This window comes from Lagopus leucura, unplaced genomic scaffold, assembly GCF_019238085.1.
Source record: "Lagopus leucura isolate 7727_CA_CO unplaced genomic scaffold, USGS_WTPT01 Super-Scaffold_100008, whole genome shotgun sequence".
Lineage (NCBI taxonomy): Eukaryota > Metazoa > Chordata > Aves > Galliformes > Phasianidae > Lagopus > Lagopus leucura.
The window spans coordinates 6,282,485-6,301,176 of NW_024962265.1; the positions used below are offsets into that span (position 1 = coordinate 6,282,485).

At 46.5% G+C, this 18,692-nt stretch overlaps 1 protein-coding gene across 4 annotated transcripts in view; it reads right to left on the reverse strand.

The window, feature by feature from the left end:
• FRMD4A (FERM domain containing 4A) overlaps nucleotides 1–18,692 on the reverse strand; it is a 206,992-nt gene that overhangs the window by 131,050 nt on the left and 57,250 nt on the right. The window contains exon 1 of one of the 4 annotated variants that reach the window (XM_042872846.1): nucleotides 9,615–9,894. The exons of the other annotated variants lie outside the window; for them this stretch is intronic. The gene's annotated coding sequence lies outside the window, so the exon portion shown is untranslated. Of the gene's footprint in view, nucleotides 1–9,614; nucleotides 9,895–18,692 lie in introns of those variants that run through there. 4 annotated transcript variants of the gene reach the window in all.

Genomic DNA, 18,692 nt, shown 5'->3' on the forward strand with positions numbered 1-18,692 from the left:
GAAAATTTCCTAAACGCTCACTGCATGGATAGGAGGCAATTACTGTGCTGAGCACACAAAAATCGGTGTCACTCTGCCTGCCGTTTGGACAGACCCGATGAAAGGAGATAGAGAGAGATGACAGCCCGCTGATTAAAATAAAGCATTAGATTAAACACCCTGCTCCCACTTGACCACTTCTTACTCCTTTCCACCCTGCTTGCTTTCCAGGTCTAAAACCCTCCTGCACACTCATTTCCCTGCTCTTCCCTTTATTAGATAGGACAATAATGCTGCAGGCTTATTTCCACCTGAACCTCACTGACTCGAAGCTCTAAGACTGGGGAGAAAGACAGGAGAAACTCCAGGCAGAGAGACTGCCATGCAGTCTGGATGTGGTCCTCATTTCTACCACTTATTTCCATGAGTCCATCCTAAACCAAAAGTGGGATGTCTGGTCTGTAAATTTTTGTTTGAAGAGGGAGAAGAGTGATTTTATTTTGGCAGAAGACTTATGGCAAAGGCAACATCCTAAAATAAGACAACACAAGTACAAGTGCTTCTCGCTACAATGGATAGAAACCCAACAAACACTTCTGCCATTCAAATTGATTCATTGGTGATGATTTCCTACCAAAAGGGCTACATGGTGTTCTGGAATGGGACAGGTCAGTTGTAAACCAGTTGTTTTTTTCCTAGAAAGGAGATCCTAATCATACCCTTGGACATTTGCCATCTGTTCAAATCCTCTGAGACCATCCAGTCCAACCATCAACCCATTCTCATCATGGCCCATCAACCATGTCCCTCAGTGCCACATCTACACATTTCTTGAATGCCTCCAGAGACCATGACTCCACCACCTCCCTGGGCAGCCTGTTTCAGTCACTCCTTTGGAGAATAATTTTTTCCTCCTATCCAACCTGAACCTCCCCTGGCACAACTTTAGGTCGTTATCTCTTGTCCTATGACTGTTACGTGGCAGAAGAGGCTGACCTCTAGCTCACTACAATCTCCTTTCAGGCAGTTGTAGAGAGCAGTAAGGTCTCCCCTGAGCCTCCTCTTCTCCAGACTGAACAATCCCAGTTCCCTCAGCCACTTCCCATAAGACTTGTGTTCCAAACCCTACCAGCATTTCCATGGCATTTCTGTAGGAGAAATAAAATGTCAGATTTTCAACCACACAGGAGCAACTTGGTGGCAAACAGATCTTTGGAGCAGAAAGCTTAGGCTTGGGAGAGATCTTGTAGATATGGATGGTGCTGACATGACCAGGAGTAGCAGGGTGATTGGTGATAATCTGATTGGCATAACCAGACTCTGCCTACTAAAGAAGGGTGGGTCTCCCCTCAGGGTACAAAACCTGAGGCTGCGTGAAATACACATATGGTAAATAGCTAGATGAAAGCCAGAAAATACATGCCAGTGACAATGCTGCATCTCCCATAAGATCTGTAGCACCAGAGGAATTTTCCTCCAACATTTTGTCCTATCTCTTGAATAATCCATGTCCATATCCCACCAAGTAGAGAATGAAGAATCATAACATCATAGATTCATCAAGTCACAGAATCATAGATTCACAGAGCCAAGTCTTCCTGGAGCAGAAGGGAAGGTGTGTACATTGGGATGTGCTTGGTGTGACCCAACTGCTCTGTGAGCACTGCAGGAGAGCAACCAGATGAGCACTAAGGAGAGCTGTAGGCTGGGTGACCTGGTGACTTCCCTGTTTTGTCTTGAGAGCTGACAAAAGAGTTCCTGGCTTGCCTGGGGGCTCCATGCTTCCTGAGGGCTCCAGGCAGTTTCCCAGCCCCGAGATCCCCCAGAGAAATCTGCACAGGTTGTTTCTCATGTTGTCTGCAAACAGCCATCAGCAAAAATGTTCTGATTCAGCAAAGCACAGAGCCGTGCACATAAATCCCTTTTATTTCAGCGTGACATAAGCAAGTGTTTAAGTGGCTTACTGTATCAGGGCTGAAATGAAAAACCGTCTCCTACGGTCCTTAAGTCCATTTACAACATCAAGCAATAACTCTCAGGCGAACTTTAAAGCCGGGAATGCCGCTTCTTAACCTCCAAACACTCAGTGCTTGAGCCGTGGAGTTAGAGTTAAATGTACTTCCAATGCCGCATTTCAAACCGAGCAGGGCATTACCCAGCAGACGCCTAAATCACCGCTCTGAGAGCGGCTGGCCGCGGCGCTCTGCTCTCAGCTATATCCTGAGATAAGAAAGACCTTTCCTGGACGGGATGGCTTCCTCACTAGAATGTAGGTTGTGCTGGTTTATGTCACGTATTGTTTTCTTTCTTAAAATAATACAGATCTCAATCTTCTCAACTGGAAGGAAACCAGGCCATCGTGAACCCGCTCTGCCTTCTGATGTTAATGCAGAAGAGGGCTTTCCCAGTGCATACTTCTTACCATGTTTGACTCTTTCTCCCACATAACTCTTGCTGTTCCCTTTCTTGGCAAGAAAAAACAGTTGGCAGCTTAAAAATATATCCTTCCAAGCAAGATCCTCACCGTCTACAAGGCAGGAGCCAAATCTAAGAGAGTTGGGCAGAGTATCCTCTGAGCTCTGGAGCTCCCACCAACCTCAGGGAGATGGCACTGGTTTCAGACTAGAGGATTCACCGGCTACAAATGTCTGATATCTGATACCTTACAGACTTGTAACCTATCCGGTACTCAGGAAAACTCCTGAGTTCCACTCCTGTCTTGATATTGAGAAACCTTATCTCACCTGGTCAATTGTAACAGCAGTTCAACATGGACGCTTGCTTTGGACCAGGGCTTTTAGGTGAAGAAAATGCTAGAGCTCTTAAAGTTCTTTTGTACAAGCAAGTTTTAAATGAATGCTGTTTGCACTGAGCATCACTGTGCATCTTTACTCGAGGAGAAACACATCGGTCCGCATGACAGCATTGCAACCCAAGGGTCACATCCCATGGCAAGTGACGGGCAGGCAGCTCAGGCAGCCCATGGCCTCACCTCACTGAACTGACTGTGGGATGTGCTATTTGTCCCTACTCCAAAGTAATGCCCAAAGGCTGCAAGAGGGGATCAAAATGCCACTACTATAAAATCTATAGCAAAAAAGTCCCCTTATCCCTATGTTAACATGACATGACAGTTAGAAAATCTCCCCTGCTGTAAACTTCCCAGTTAAAGCCTCAGATAACTTGACCTGCGTGCAAATTTCTCCTGAGCTAATTCAGCTCAGCCAAGCTGTGCAAAGAACATCTTTATTCATTGAATCATAGAATCATCTACTTTGGAAGAGACCTTGATGATGATCAAGGCCAGTCACCAACCTGAACTAAACAGTCTCATCACCAAACCATGCCCGTTAATGCCACATCCACACATCACTTAAATACCTCCAGGGATGGGGACTCTACCATGTCTCTGGTTAGCCCATTCCAACCCGACCATCCCCCTCGCTATAAAAATTTTTTTCCCTCCTAGGCTAAATTTATTCTCTAGATAAGAAACACTTTAAGGTATTGACTGTTGTTTCATCCCATATGTGCACAGTATATACTGGAAGAGTTTCTGCTCTGCTTGCTATACACAAAGTATGGTTTAAGGGAAAAGGATCTAAATTAGCTGCTAGGACTCACCTTTACCAATAGTGAACTCCTTTTACAGGTCACATCAATGTCTCTTTGGGGATTCCTGGTCACTTTCCAATTCACTCCCTACTCTGAACTGTAGCAAAACCCATGAGTCATCAGCATGATGATACCATGCAGTACTAAAGTACACAGCAATTGACAATTACTATATTGCTAAAGCTGTTAGGATGTCTGTTAATCTATCCTACTTTTGACTTTTAATTCCTTGTAAATATATATTGGCTTTTTTTTTTTTTCCTTTGGTACAGTTTCACACTTCAAACATGGCATATTTTCAGCAAACTGTTCCAGATATCACTCATTTGTGCATGCAGACAGGGTGGTAATTACATGAGAGCATCCAAGTCTTCTGGGAAAACATTTGTAGGAGGTTTGGTTTAGTTAGAGAAGAGAATAGGACAGTTTATTTGCTACTGAAATTTACGTGATTTGCTGGAGGAGAAAAAATCAATGTAGGTTCATAGGAAGATGACCAAATTGACCCAAGGCACTAGAAGCCATAGTATGCATGAAATATTTGTAAGGGGCAGATTAAGATTTAAGGCTCAAAGTGTCCTTTTAGCGCTTATTGAGTCTATTGTACCAACTGTATCAGCAAGCACTTCGAGGTGTGAGCAGCGATCGCCCGGATCAATTGAGCCAAGGCATGGGGCTGTGCATCACTCAGTTAGTCTGTAGCAGAGCTGGTCAATAAACTGCACTAAACGGTGTTATGTATAACACATAATAGAAAATGCACTAGCAAAAGTCATTCCAGATGTGGAGGAAAAAAAAAAAAAAAAGAAGTAAAACACTAATCTGTAAACATAATTGCTTTTTTTTTTTTCTTTCTTGTTTTGAATAACACTGTAAGAACTCATATGATTCCAGTGTAAAAACATGTCACAGGGTCATTTCCAGCCATAGCTTAGCATGGGGCTTGGCAGGCACTGGGTGCTCTGAGCCAGGGCTGCAGCCTGGGTCTGGGCTGGGCAGCCAGCAGCTGGGCTGGTGGATACTGACCCCCAACAGTGCTTCACAGGACTTAAAATCATAGAATTATTAGGGTTGGAAAAGACTACTACAATCATCCAGTCCAATCACCGACCCATCACCCCCATGCTCACTAAACCATGGCCTTCAGTGTCCGTTTATCTTCTGAGTGATGCCAGGACTTTGCACTGCCTGTATTGGAAATGCTTTGCCTGCCTGTGCAGAAATGCTCTAGGGACAGAGAGCAAGATTTAAAAACCAGTTCTCTCTGCATCAACTCATGAAAATATCAATGTGTTGCTCCTGAAACCTATGCAAAGGAGAAATCTGGAATAAAGCTCTCTGCCTGATCCTATCTTTGTTCTGAAAGTCTCTGCTTCTGAAGAGCCAGGAAAGGATGCTCTGTTCTGGAACAAAACGCATCAACTCTTCAGTACTGTGCAGAATCAATGCAGAAGAGCTGAGGATGGAGGCAGAGGAGAGAACAGCCTTGATGCAATGCCTGCAAACTCAGCGGCTAGATCCAATACCTCAGAGCGTTGCTCTCTGAGAACATGATGCCCATTTTGGAGCAGCTTTCTGCCATGTATGCTGTTGGCTGTGCCTGAAAGGTGACATTGAGGAAGAGAGGATGTAGCCCAGTACCTTTGCACTTACAGATTCCCCATAGAGTCTCCATTGGTACTTTCAGACCATTTCAGAAAACACCTTATAGGGTGCAGCACTGAGGCCTCCATCCTCCCTGCCCTTGGTAAGGCAAGATGGTGGCATCCCTGGTGGTAGATCCAGGGCTGCAAAGCATAGCATGGAGCCCAAAACACTTCAGGCAGTGATTTGTTCCTTTTTTTCCCCTCCAGATTTTCCTGTAGAGCATTGTGAGAGGCTGTGGAAGTTGCCTTGGCAAGCTGTTTGTTTTTCAGCATGCTTCAATGCTGCAGTGTGTATGTGTGTGCACGAGGCATGGCCCTGTATCTCATTACACATCCCCTAAATCATCCTTGCCCCTCTGAGCGCACATTTCACTGGGAAATGAGAGCATCCAGGTTCTCCCGTGGCATAAATACACATGTGGCAGCCACATGTTGTGATGATGGGCAACAATGGACGCAGCCAGGAGAGAGAGCATCCATGCAGAGCAAGGACAGCACAGAGTTTCTAATGTGGAAAGTCCTGAATCCACTTTATGCTCCCTAGGAGAAATGCAAAGTTTCAGCCACAGATTTTGTGCTGACTCTCAGAGCTGCTCCCTGTGTGGGGGGGGGCTTTCCATTACTGGCATGCCCTACATAAAACCACTGTGAAAGCAGCAGGGTCATTCTCCTGCTGCTCCCCTATCTGCAGAGCAGTTCCTGCTGGAAGCCAGTGTGAAATATCTCATCTCAGATGGATGGGATGCCAACAGTGCTGCAGTGTGTGTGGGACGGCTGCAGCCACGTTGGATCCCATGCGGTCAGGAAACCCAAACAAAGTTGGATTTATTTTGGTTGGGAGATCTGGGAATTTCTAAGAAGGAACAAAAATAATCCAGCCACAGAGCAGGTTGGCAAGCCCAACAGTCATTGTTGAAATGTTTTGTGTTACATGTAGAACTGTACACACAAAGGATTTCTATAGCCCAAAATTGGAGTGTTGACCTCTTTTTTTTTCTTTTTTTCCCCCCAGCTTTATAGGAGATTTTCAGTGGACATTTTAAGGTAAATTTAGATTAAATGGGTCAATTCACTTCCCTTGTTGTGACCTCAACATCTTTTCCATAGAATCCTAGAATCATTAAGGTTGGAAAAGACCACTAAGATCATCTAGACCAATCATCAGCCTATCACCAGTGTGCCCACAAAACCTTGTCCCTCAGATTATTACATTAGGCAACACCACATCCCCCAGGCAGGGGATGAAAAAGGCATTTTGCTACCCACTTCTTGGGTTTAACACCATCTGAGAACATCATACGAATGGTCAGGACAAGAAAAGAAGGGCAATGTGTTGGATGGAGAAGGAAGCTGGAGGAAATCCTAAACTGGAACATCATCAACTGCACTGAGAATCAAACCACGTCTGCTCCTCTATCTTTGCAATTTAAAGTTGGGAAAAGACTGAACTATCAGGTCATGGAGATGCCCCTAGCATCAGGCACAGGGCTTCATCAACATAAAAGTGCTCCCAGAAGCTCAGAGCCAATCAAATCTATGCTCAGAGATAAGGAGAGGAAACCATCAAAAATCATTTTGGACCTTTCGTGGAATTCATCTCCAGAGCAAAAGACAGGCACTCCAACTAATTGTGTAGCCTTGGAAAATTGTTTGTGGTTTTCTAGGAAATAGGATATATTGAGATTTATGGCTGTGTTGAGGATTAAGTTGTTGAAAGTCTAGGAGAAGGGGAAATAGCAAGGGACGTTATCAGCTGCAGTGGTTCCCAAGGCCATGTTGAGCAATCTGCTGCTGGCTTAGGAAGCCAGATTGCCTGGAAGAGGCTGGGACAGCCTGGGCAGCAGAGCTGAAGGGGGCTAAGAAGCAATTCGGCCACAGCTTAATCCTGTCAGACTGCTGGGCCCTGGGGCTGCGGCTGCCGGACAAGCTGCCCTCTTGCTGTTGGAAGGAGCAAGCCAGCAGGAATGGCCAGAGGTTGGCACTGCCACTGACCTTGGGATCCGGCTGTGCCCCCAAGGGCACCCCACCTGGCAGTGAAGCCTGGGGACCTCAGGGAGCCGCCATCACCTGCTCTGCTTTGAATGTAAGACACCTCCAGTCCCTGAGAACTGAATGTGAGCATGGCTGTATAGGATGTATGCTATGCTCATCCCAGCAATCCAGCCCATTCCTGCTTTGCTGGTAAGAAGTGGGTCACACAGTGCCTTACTGCAGCTCCAGGGGACACTGCTGAGCCTCGACCCCCAAGCTGGTTGGTGCTGGATTAACACTTTCTCTCTGTACTTCTCCTGAGGGCCTCACCCTTCTGATAACACATCCCTTCCTTCTCCTTTGCTCTCCTTCCAGGCTGATTCTTCAGACTTGAGTCTCACCACTACACCTTTCAAGTTCTCTCTAATATAATATTTCGCCCCCCATACGGTTGTACTTTGCCTTTGTCATCTTTTAAGCCACATTCAAGCCTTCTGCTATTATACAGTAAGCAACAGCAGCAACAAGGAGGATGTGTATGACTGTAATTACTTGTGATGGTGTGGGATGAGATCCCATGACTCGGAATGTCCTTCCTGGACCCATGTCCTTGGAGATATCACCCAATGCACTAACTGAAGCCCTTGGCTTTGTTGAGTACAACATGATGTTGTATCTGCAGAAAATCCTCCTTGCACCACAAAGTACTGCATTGCCCTATGGTCCTGAATGATGCAACGCTGTGACCATGGTATCACCAAATACCAACTCACAGTGTTAATTCAGTAATGAGTTCAGACACACAACAAGACCACTGGGAACAGTATGCCAGGAGAGAAGGGACACAAGGCATGTCCCCACCTGACACCACCACTCATGGCCCTGGATAAAGGGATCCAATGGCAAGAGCAACCCCCACAGCCTGAGGACATCCCATCCATGGCTTTCCTTAAACCAAACTCTAAATCCTCCCATGGCCTGGCAGTGGTGTTAAAGCTATCACATGCACACAGAAACAGAGCTTGCGTTGCCTGGAAAGGACAAACCCCAAAGAACTCCTATGCACAGAGGCCAGCGCATCAGCTGCTGCAAATCAAATTAAAACCTTAAAACATTACTTGCTTCATCTTTTTGGAAGCTATTGGAAAGTTGCTCCAGAAAGGTCAGCATATAAGCAGCTTGCAGACACCAAGAATTGGATGATCTTTAGGATCCCTTTCAACCCAAGACATTCTAAGATTCTATGATTCTAAACCAGGCAGGTGAACCATTCACTGGCCAGGGTCAGTTTTGGGGTTACAAGGAGGAAGAGACGAGTTATGACCATTTTAGCTCCACCAAAACCTCTCTGGTGCCTGGCAGGCAGGAAAAATGGCACAAACACCCACACCAGTGGTGGCCCCCTCTGCACATGGATGGGAAATGCTCATTAAACCCTGGGGTCCGGTACAGAGGAGAGGGATGGAGACACCCCAGTGTGCAACGGCAGCAACAGAGCTGAGATCCAACCTCTCCATAGTGCTGCCGCGTGCGGCGCAGAGGCACCACACCTCCTTCCTGGCGGAAAGGGAGAATGGTGCCGAGGTTTTGTTCAGGATGAGGTTTTAAAACCCCAAACCGAAGCAGTGAGATGGGGGGTTGGTTTCCCCGTGACCTGGTTTGCCTGAGAGAGGAGATCTGCCCACTCACTCCCGCATCTGCGTGTGCTCCATTGCTAAACCGCTGCCAGGGTTATTATTAGAAACAATTGTCTCTCCTGGAAATTCTACACAGAGCCTTGAAACAACTTTTCTCATGCCCTCCCCAGCAGTGAGCACGGTAACAATGAGGCTGAGGAGCCCTCCTTGCACGGAGCGTGTCTGCAAGGCGTGCAGATACACCCAGACGGGGCACAGTGCAGAAATACAGCCATTTATTTGTCTTTTCTAACCCCGGATCTGCAGCAACTTTTCTGCTCCGATTTAGCACAAGGGAAGGGAAAAACGTGTTGGGGGCTCTACCCCTCGTGAAGCCCCCAGCTCAGTGTTAAACTTGCTGCAGCCATTTGGAAAGGGAAGGAGCAGTCCATCTTAGCAGGGACAAGCATCCAGATCGGTGGTGGGGGGGAAACCGCACACCAACCCTTCTCCCCTACACCCTCTGCCCCTAAAAACCAGAACCCCAGAAACCTGGTTGCCCAGCTTTTCCCGGTTACCAAATTCAAGGCCGATTTATTTTTATTATTATTTTTTTAATTGGTGGGAGGAACGAAGGAAATCAAAGGGCAGAGCATTTCTCTCCGTTTCAGATAAATGGAGGGAGGGGGCGTGGAGCCGCTCACACACTGCGGCTTGGGCTTCCCTGTGGGGTTGGGGCTGGAAGGGAACCCCGGGGCCTCCCTGCTGCAGACAAAGACCCCGTTACCTTCTTCCGTCCCTCGGCGGCTCCTCAGCTCCGCTCCGGGGCTGAGAGCATCCCGATGCGGCAGCGTTGGAGGCCGCGGTGCTATCGCCTCGCATCCATCTCTCGCACCTCCTCGGCAGCTCCACGGCCTTTCCTCTCTTCCCCGCTGCCCTCCACAGGGTCCCCGGCCTCCCTAGGAATGGGGCGGTACGCAACTGCTTCGCCCCATGCTCCGCTCTGTGACGCTGCAGACCGCTTTCCCCTTCCTTTCCCCGCTTGCCAGCCTCCGGCACCCGGTTCCTGCACAGCCGCCACCGCGCTGCGAGGCTGGAGTGGGAGAGGAGGGAGGAGGAGGAGGAGGGGGGGGGGGGGGGGGGGGGGGGGGGGGGAGGGCGGGAGGCAGGCGCGTACCCCCCCCCCCCCCGGAAGGAGGAGGAAGGCGGGAGGAGGGCAGCAAGCAGCAGTTGGCGCTGGGTCATGTGAAGCAGATGAACCCGGCTTGGGCCTGCCGACATCTGGGCTCCCCCTCACTTCTGGGAGGAGGAGGAGGATGGCAGGATGGAGGGTGGAAGGATGGAGGGGTTGGAGGGTGGAAGGATGGAGGGTGGAAGGATGGAGGGATGAAGGGGTGGAAGGATGCAGGTGTAAGGATGAGAGGATAGTGGGATGAAGGAATGGAAAGGAGTGGGGGTGATAGTTTTCACCCTCTCAAACCCACGTATGGACACCTTGCGTGGATAATGGGGGGAAGATGCTCTGAATGCACACATAGCACTGGCTGGGGGGAAGAGGAGGGTAGTGAGGGATCGGGATGCAACAGAGTGGGCAGACAGTGCAGCCCTGGGGCAGCGGCATCCACTGTTTGCCACAGATTCCTCCCTGCACCCTCAGCTGGCAGAGGATGCAGCTGTGATGGGATGCAGCAGTAGAGGATGCTACCTGGCAGTAAAGCATTTGTACAGACAGCACTAGCAATGGCAAGGGTTTGGCTATTTATTAATTACGTCACTCACAGAATCATTAAGCTTGGAAGAGACTTCTAATATCATCTAGTCCAAATGTCCACTCACCCCCCACCATGCCCACTAACCATGTCCATCAGTGCCACATATATATGTTTCTTGAACACCTCCATGGATGGTGATTCCCCCACCTCCCTGGGCAGCCTGTGCCAATACCTCACCACTCTTCTTGAGAATAAATTTTTCCACATATTCAGCAGGACCTTCTCCTGATACAACTTACAGCTGTTACCTCTTGTTCCCATCAAAAAGGGCAATGCATGTTTGCCTCCAGGTAAGGAAAAACGTGCTGTTTATCTGATTCAGACAAGTACATCAAGAAGCAATCACACTGCAATGCCCATGTGTATGGCTCTGTCTTGTTGTCACCACTTTGCTTTTCCATGAGAGCTTTCTTTCTGAATCTGGGGTTGCTCCCAAGAGGTAAAAACCTAAGGATGCCATTGTGCCATGTTTAGGCACAGACTGGCCAGAAATTGGTTTGCTGTGGGAGGAGAGGTTGGAAGGGAAGTCCTTTCCTTCATTTGTTCTTAGTCAAGGAGAAATAGAATTTTTCCTCTTTGCTCTCTAGGAAGGAAAAACAGCCACTTTCCCAGAGTGGTGGTGGGCAGGGCTGGGAGTCTGGGGTTGTTCCTGGATTTGATCTGCTGTCACACCAAAAGCAAAGACCATGTCAAGAGACAATGCAAGCCCTGACATCTGCTCTTCTGCAACACATATGGGGAGCTGCAAAGGGGTTTTGGGTGCAGTAGTCAAAAACTTTAACATCAACACAATTCTCTCCCCTTTCTTTAAGGACACAGACATAAAATGGAGCCACAAATGCAACCACAGACAGGCTCTCCTGTCCAACTCACTCCACCCAAGAGCTGGCTTTGGTTAAAGGGCTAAATATAGAGGTAGCTCTGGCTGCTGATGGTTAAGAGCAAGTGGCTGAGGTGGCCCTGAAGGCCTGCTCTGAAGGCCATCTAAGGTCAGGACACAGTGGCAGGAGGCAGCAGAGATACTCATCTCTGCCCCAGGAAAAGCAAAGGGAGTATTGCAAGGGTAAAGCTGTGTCCTGTTGGGGACTGGCTGTTCAGCTCAGGTCATGAATGCTGCTTGTGACCAGCAATGAAAAATCCCATTCTCAGGCTGCTTCTCACTAAAATAGGAGGGAAAGTTGCTTTAAAGGAGTGCTCACCATGCAGATGCCTGCTTGTTGTTTCAGTACAGGAATATACCTTGGGATAGGAAGAACCTTCACATAGCAAAGCCCCAAGGTGATTTCCCCACCTGTCACCGAATGGCACACACTGTCCCTCCCTAACCCATTTTCCCCTGGCAGGTTCTGCCTCCAAACCCAGGGTGGAGCTGGGATGTGATATAGTGTTATCCAGCTGGTGGTAGAAGAGCTCACCTGGAGGATTTAAGTAACAGCAAGAGATTGGAAGCCTCTAATTGGAAACTAATTTGCTTCATGCATAGCGTAAAAAGATGGAAAGCAAGGCTTGCTCTGCCCAGAGCTTCAATTTTCATCTTTCAGTGCACATGTAAGGAGTTTCATTAAACTTGGCTTGGAATTACAGGTTCCCAGCAAGAGTTCAGCCTCTCCCTTCGGCACTAAGCCTAGATAAACAGGCATGAGTTTTGGACAAGTTTGGAGGCAGCTACAGAGAATCCTTCTCATGCCTTCTCAAGAGCTAGTTTTCTGGTGGGATTGTCGACTGGAGGTACACAAAGTGATCCCACTACACTCAAAATGTATCTGTGCAATTCCAATGGATCCTCCAATAGCTTTGGGGCATTGGCACCAATAAGGAAGGACCTGGGTCATGGCCCAATTTCGCATTTGCTTAATCCTCTAATTCATGATGAAATATTTGTAATAAAAATAAATTACTGTTCTGAGTAAAGATAGTATCCTATGGGTCTAGCAAGGAGCCTGGAAATGTTTGTTACAACATAGAAGAATAATAGAGCATTGTTTCTACCAAGAGTCTATCACAAAAATGAAACTAGACAGAGTTGTTTGCTCTCAGAATAGGACAAGAAACTCTCTCTGGATCTTCACTTAGGTTCATTGTGCACCTTCCCAGAAACACCCCGTCCTGATCTGGGCTAATTCCTTAGTAGTAAGGAGTTTCCCCAAGCTACAAGGGCAGCAGGGTGGAAGAGAGGGTGAAGGATGTAGACCAACACCTGCAGACATTTGTTTGTGTGTCTGTAAGTAGAGAGAAACTGAAACTCTCAGAGCAGATGGAGACCTCAAAACCCACCCCAGCCTCATTAAAGCCTGCAGGTTGGCTGCACTGCAGTGTGGAGGCAACACCTTGTGCTATTCAGAGTTTGCTCTCTCTTTAGTCCTCTCCCGGACACATGCTGCAGTTCAGATTTCCTCAATGGTATCTTTTCAGGAAAAAATAACAACAACAGCACACACACACACACACACACACACAAAGCATTCGCCTCCTCTCTTAACATCTTAGCTATAATTCAGCAGCATCAGTGAGAGTGCTTTTCTTCAAGGAGCTTCTGTAATTTCACAAGGTCTCTGGATCTGTCAATACCCAAACAATACAACCCAGTAACAAACATTTAGTCTGGAGGTAGCAGAGCTGCTGTCATTGCAGTGATTAGAAGCAGGCGATAGCTGCATCTCCTTCAAGCTGCTTTGTATCATGGCAAGACCCAAAGAGACAACAGTAACCCAAATATTTAACTTTCATATACACAAAGGGAAGCCTCCAGCAACCAGATGCCTATGTGCCAAAATAACAACACGCTGATCCCTTTTGTTGGTTCCTGATAACAAAGCAAGGAACAAACACCATGGCCTTGTGCTGAAGAACCACTGTTGACAATTCACTTCCACTCTACTTAGCAAAGATTAAAGTACTGAAATGTTTTACAGAGAAACAGAAAACATGATGATAGGATTATGGTGCCTTCAAAATGTGTGAGCTGTTACATGAACATTTCTTGCGTTTTCAGAAAAGCTTAATGAATATTGGCTATCCTTGAACTGCATTAATTAGCACTAACGAGTTGGAGGAGATGTCATGTCATGAAGTAATATTCACACTAAGACAGTGATTTGCATCCATAAGCAGTGCAGCGCTCCAAAGAAGTCAGTGTTATTCCCCCGTATGGTGCATCAGAGACCCATGGAAGTTGAGAAGGATGCTTTCAGAGAACATTTAGGACATGCTGAAGGTATCTAACTGCCAGCCGCCTGTGGGAGGTGTTTGAGGGTCTAACTCCCTTGCATAACTTGTACTTTTTGAGTGGCAGCAAAAGGTTGGAAAACCTCCAAAACTTAAAAACAGTATGATCTTAGAGAATCATCGAATCATTAAGGTTGGAAAAGACCACAAAGAGGATCCAGTCCAACCATCCACCCACCCCACCATGCCCACTAACCCTCAGTGTGTCCCCCAATGCCACATCTACACATTTCTTGAACACCTCCAGGGACTGCACCACCTCCCTGGGCAGCCTGTGCCAGTGCCTCACCACCCTTTCTGAGAAGTTTTTTCTGATACTCAACCTGAACCTCCCCTGGCACAACTTAAGGCCATTCCCTCTGGTCCTATGGCTATTTCCTAGAAGAAAAAATCATCTCCTCACCACAACTTCCTTTCAGAGTGCTGTAGAGAGCGATAAGGTCTCACCTGAGCCTCCTCTTGTCCAGACCGAACAATCCCAGTTCCCTCAAATGCTCCCCACAAGATTTGTGTCCCAGATCTTTCACAGCTTTGTTTCCCTTCTCTGGCCACGCTCCAGGGCCTCAGCATCTTTCTTGTAGTGAAGGGCCCAAAACTGAACACAGTACTGAGGTGCGACCTCCATGCAACAAATGTCTCAATTCTAGGAAGCAGAAGCTGGACTGATGCAACCCAGCCATTTCCCCAAGCCACCAGGCAGCTCTTTTCCACTTCCACAGACCACAGCCAGTGAGAGAGATGAAGAGCTGTCAGTTCCACTGCTGAATCTGTCCCCATCACCTCATTTTTCTTCCAGGATGAGCTATGTCCTTGAGATAGCTTATGCTGACAACTTTGGAAACCAGGTCGAAACCACAGTGGAACTCATTCAGAAATGCAAAATGCCATCACTCAGCAGCAAGACTTGACTCATATAGCTGGAAGAGCAATAACAACTGTCATGGCATAGCACACTTCAAACTGGAATATCTCCAAATTTGCTGTGTGGAGCATGAGTTGTTTCTAATTAAGCCTTCCACTGAACTGCTTCACTTCTGAGATGAACTGTGGGTGTTATTTCCCACTGCCATGCTTTCATTAATTTCCAGGACAATCCCTTAAGTAATTGGGACACAAAGGGAGGGGGGGAGTGGGAGAAACAGGAATTTAGCTTTGGACAAAATAAGCCTTTGGAGCATCTGATTAATTTTCTCACAGGCTTAAAGGATCTCTGAGAGCTGAAGAGGGAAGAAGGCAGACCTCGCCATTCCCAAAGAGTCAGTGCAATAAATCCCCATTCATTAGGTGAAGAAAGTGCATGCTGGGAGGACTCTGAGCTATTAGATAGCTCAGACGAAGCTGAGCTGGTCTATTTATAAAAGTTGGTCTTCACAAGGCAATCAAAATGGATGGTGGGTCACAAATCCTGTCTGCCGCCTGCAGCTCCAGCCTGGGGCTGAGAGAGGGACACAAGTCACATGTAGGTCATTCGTGTCCCAGTTAGCTCAGGGTAATCCTGGCATCCAAGAGACCAAAGTGAGCAGCTGAAGTGTGCATAAGGGAATAAAGACGACCTCCTTCTTCTGGGTTATTCAGGCCTTTCTGGGGTGACAGTAGGGAAAAGAGTAGTTCTTGTGGTCCCCTCTTTACAGGCCATGAGGATTCATGAGAATCTTCATGAGAAGACAGAAGGAAATCTTCCACATGGAAAGTGCTGGGAGCCATCCGTGTTCTTGCAGAAGAAATAGAGAGGATGGGGGTTTCCCGTCTGTGATAGGAACTCCTTCACATCAAAGCTCCTCTGGGGTGGAGGAGACAGAGTATGTCAATTTTCACCTGAAATGGCCTGGAAGCAGAGCAATACAAGAAGTGATAGGGGCCTCTTCTGCCACTAAAAAGGGCTGCATGCTGGTAGGTGAGGAGGCCTCACCCCAAGGGAGAAGAACAGGGGCTGATGGAGAAGATGGATAGTGGAGGCATGGAGGAAAGCCAGAAACCAGTCACGTCATTGGCAGCTGAGAGCTGGAGAGATGCTCTCAGATAACCGACATGGTGCAGAAAGAAATGAAATGCATGTAATACAAGGAAATCTCATTCCTACAAAGGCAAGTGGGCGACTTCCATCTGTGCAAGGGAAAACACTGAGTAAATGGCAAATAACAGAGAATAAGGCTGAAGAAAGAGGAAGTTCTCCCCACCCTTTCTTCAGGTGTCACATCTAGTAAGCAATTGGGGGAGCCATCCAGGAACCTGCTAAGGTGACAAAAGGCAGCAAAGGTAATTGTGAAGAACACAAAATGAGTCAGCTGAGCTCTCTGGGCCCAGCAGCATTCCTCCTGTTAAGTAAAATCTACACGTAGCTCCTGGATGAGGCTGCATAATAAAGCATTTCCTTTTGCATGAAAAAGAAAAGCAAACTAATCCTTCTTTCATATGGCTTTTTATTTTGCATGGTTTCAGATAAGAATATTTTTGTAGTTTTACACTGCCTTCTACTGTAGATCACAAAACTTACACTGGTTGGGAAAGCCTTATATTTCTAAGGGTGACACATTTTGCACAAGTCGTGAGAGCATTCACAAATGACATTGATTTAACTATTGATAACTTTTGCTAAATACATTAAAAAATATATGCATCAAAAGCCACTTAGGCAATGCTTTCAATTACAGCAATTATAAAAGGCTCATGACTGTTTCAAATGCCCTGAGAAGAATTTCAGCCTCTCTACTTTCTCATGTGAAAATATTTTTCCAACAGACATACTCAAAAAAAGGGATCAATAATAAAGCGACACAGACAATGGCAATCTTGGCAATAGAAACAAAATGTTCTGCAAGCTTACTTGCCAATTCCTGTTACTTTTCAGGTATACTTTTCTGTTTCTTAAAATATTTTTCTTTCCTCCATTGCTTGCCCTCAAAACAATGCAAGGGAAAGCTCATTATCATAGGTAATTATTTTTGTAGCCAAAGCTGCTATAGGTGCTAGCAGGGGGTAGCTTCATTTCAGATGCAGGTATGGTTTTTAAGGTAACCTTTTCTCCTTATTGAAAGTTTTCACTGCCTCTGAGGCAAGATCATTACCTAGGCTGAACAGATGGGAAAATGGAGCCATAGAGAGATCACTTTACCTGGGTAAGATCCCACAGAAAAATGGAGAGAGATCTGGGAATAAATCACATACCTTGTGACACCAAAGACTTTGTGCAAACCTTTCTTCTTCCCCCAGCTAATGAACCAGAGATTAACAAAGGCTGCTCCATTTCTGACAGTTTAATCAGTGATTTCTACTTTACACTTTGGTTTGCTTTGGCTTTTTTAATCTTTATGAGGCAATCCTTGCAAAGAGAGGAAGCAAACAAAATAAATCTAGGAGCAAGGGAGTCATCGTGTCATAAAAGTGCAATGAACAGATTTCATTTGCCAGAAAATATTTATCTGACCAATAGTATTTGCATTTAGGTCCAGTCAATTGCTTTAATAGCAAGCACCCAAATTACATTTAATATGAAAACATTTAAAATGGACTGAGCATCTTCTAAATAAACATAGCAACAGTCATAATGGCGCTCTGCTAGTGCCAAAGGCACTACAAATCAGTGTTACTTGATTTATTGTTTAACTCGAGTCTAATTGCTGTGTATCTGATGTCTCTGGGAGAGACGGCTCATCTGAACGCAATTTCCTTTTCATTACCAAAGCACACCAGAAATAAAATCCAGCTCTTCCAATACCCTGTCCAGGGCAGTCACCACAAGACTATTAACCCTCAGCTAAGGATATTGAAGAGCTCGATTAATTCACTCCGTAAATGTTGCTCATTTCCCCTCCATAGGCAGTGGCCTGGTTTCTGAGAGCCTTGTGATCTGCACAGTTGGCTCCAAGCAAGGTCTTTGCAAAGCCTAGCAGTGGTTGCACAGGTCCATGGAGACTCCAGCCGTGAAGGGGCAGGAGACACTGAAAATGGCCCGTTGATGGACTGAGCAGTCCTTGCTGCCTGGCTATTATTTGGAAAAGGGGAGCCTTGGATTTCAGTACCTGCTTTGAGGACATTCTGTTTGTAGAATCATAGAATCATAGACCATCTCGAGTTGGAAGGGACCCACAAGGATCATTGAGTCCAACCCCCAGCTCCACACAGTACCACTCAAAATACAAATCCTACGTCTGAAAGCATTGTCCAAACACTTCATGACTTGGGGCCATGCCCACATGCCTGCTCCATGACCACTGCCCTCTGGTGAAGAACCTTTTCTCAATACCCAAAGGTGTTAGGAGGCATCTGTCTGCAGGCAGCATGCTGTTTCCAAAAAATCAGCATTAAACATCCAATCCTCACTTTGGCCAACCTAACTCAGAGCTAGAATTTGCAGGCAATTGTTGGAATTACCCTGAAGCACTTCTTCACCATGACCACCTTCTCTTCCAGAAGCAAAGAGCAAGAGGGATTTTATCTCTGAAGAGTGGTTAATGCCATTAGCTGCTCATCTATCAGCAAAAACACTGCTTAGTAGCCCTTGTAATTTCTGCAGCTCTGTAATGCCACTGCAGTTTTTGGGCTATGGCAAACTAGTTGCATGTTTTTAATATGGGGAAGGATGGGTTTATGATGACGTCTGTTCTCTTCCACCCATTCTGCGATGTTTTGCCTCTCACTATCCCACTGTCCTCATCTATAACCTGAGTTTGATCATAACAAACTTCCCGGTCTCTTGGGAGAACTGTGAATTGTAACTCATTAAACCTTGAGAAGTTAATACAGATTTCAGCATAACTCATAACTCAACATTTTCTAAGCCGATACTTTTTACAGTGAATCATGGGGATTGTTTTATTTAGAAAATGGGAATTAAAAAGAAAAATTCAGATTAGCTATAGTGGCATATA